Source organism: Falco cherrug, chromosome 5 (genome assembly GCF_023634085.1).
Source record: "Falco cherrug isolate bFalChe1 chromosome 5, bFalChe1.pri, whole genome shotgun sequence".
In the NCBI taxonomy this organism is placed as follows: Eukaryota; Metazoa; Chordata; class Aves; order Falconiformes; family Falconidae; genus Falco; species Falco cherrug.
Window position 1 is genome coordinate 6,422,779 of NC_073701.1, and position 2,004 is coordinate 6,424,782.

The 2,004-nt window shown below is 40.2% G+C and overlaps 1 protein-coding gene across 8 annotated transcripts in view; it reads left to right on the forward strand.

The window, feature by feature from the left end:
- The window catches only part of ZBTB20 (zinc finger and BTB domain containing 20), a 519,668-nt gene that overhangs the window by 490,117 nt on the left and 27,547 nt on the right, over window positions 1–2,004 (forward strand). The window lies entirely within an intron of this gene.

A 2,004-nucleotide genomic window follows, 5' to 3' on the forward strand; every position in this document is an offset into this window, starting at 1 on the left:
CAAAAAAGAAAACCTAAAAAGTTTTTAGATTCTTCGGAGAGAAGAAATCCCAGGAAGGTTTTGAAGCTAAGATTAGAAAGCCAGAACCCAGTGTATCTTAGAAACATGTGCATGCAAAAATGAGGGTGGTTTTATAGCGTAGTCTTGACAAGGTCTAGAGCAGAGGAGACTGAGTTACTACGAACTCTGGGACATAGATTGTCTAAGGCAAAAATGAGCGTTGTAAATATAATCAGTCTCTTGTAAGTTAGTAAGACTTTATTATAACTTGACATGCTATCATCATCCACATAATACGTGTCAAGCATATTGGCCTGTCTACACACAACACACTACTACATTCAGCAAAGCCAGCAGGAAAGTAAGGACTTATGTATTTTGACCAAGTGTCTTTCACCAAGTAGGGATAAACTCATCATTGGTGCAAGGAGGAGCAGCATGTGCATTTCGTTCACAGATGTCACCATCATATGTGCAAACTGTGAAATAAAAAGAAACAGAGACTCAGGGGAGATAAAAAAAGTAGGACCTTCCCATCCAATCCATATTAATTATCTCCTCTTAAAATTGAATATAAGTAGCGTATTGTAATCTCACTATACAAAGAGTAAATGATATATTACCACAGGTGTGTGATGGTCCCTAAAGATTGATTCTCCAGCATTTAAAACAGTGCCAGACAGACTAAAAAGGAGGAAGCAGGATGTCTGGGGAGAAAAAGAAGGATCTGTGCTAGAGGGGAAATTGCAGGATGACCAAACGAAAATCATTTTGCAGTCAGTGAAACACAGGATCATTTTCACTGTTACAGTGCTATGGTACCATCTCTCTCCCTGACAGCGTCAGGGATCATAAATGACCACACCTGAAATATACCACAGGTGATTCAGAAAACAACTCAAAAAAGCATTTTTTGGTGGGGCATTGAGGGTGTTGGATATTGTCCACATGATCAATACAGCAACACAGCATGAAAATGTTGCCTGATACCATGAGACAGGAGGCCATGGCATTGTCTTCCATGAGAACTCCGAGCAGGAGGAGAAATTAAGAGTAGTCTGGACAAACCAATCTCATGTGCTCAGCTAAGTATTTTTTTTCAGTTCATGCTTACAGTCACTGGTTTGTCTGGATATAATTTGAGTTCATTTATATGAGTTGCCAGAATCAGTTTTACAATACCCCTGGGCACATAAGGCAATGTGGTAGATGACGTAAGTATTTTGTATCTCTGGCTTACCTGATAAGGTGTTTTATTTAATTGGCAGTCTAATCATTTACATTTCATGTCTGTTACACTGGGAGTTTATCTGTTAGGTTGCCCTTTGCATAGTACTGGCTGGCCTAGGCAATTCTATGTACTGAGGTTCCCTTTTCAGTTACTCTTACCCATGCTTCAGCTATGAGATTTGACCAGAAAAAGGGGCAACAAATGTAAACCTCTTATAAAGTGTTGGTTTTCTTTGGCGATCTCTAGCATTTCTCTTCTGAGAAATTTACAGCAATTTGACAGGAATCTAGTAAGCACTAGCTTTAGCCATGCTTTTGCTGCATACAGATAGGGAGATGGAGGCACTAAAAAATAAAGTAACTTGACTATGACCTGTCTAGAAATGAGCGTGTGGAGCAAAGCAGGAGCATAGGCAGGAGGGGCTGTGCCATTGAAGCTGGGGGTAGATGCCAGGACCTTTTAACTCTGGTCCTGTCTTTGTCAGTGCCTATTATGTGAGCTTGAAGAAGATACCTGAGCTCCTTTTTACTCCATGCCCATTGGGAATACCTACAGCCCCCTTTATAAAGTGTTTCGAAACCTCTGGTTGCAAAAAATGTTGTTTCAAAATATGCTTGTTAACAGAATTACTCTTCCTTAGCCAGAGCACCTCTCCAAAGACCCCTGTGAGACTTAGCCATTAGTTTATTGCAAAGACCCATGCCAAGCTGGTTTAATTTTATTATCTTTTTTTCTGTCTGTTTCTCTCTCTCTCTCTTGTTGGTAATGGGCAG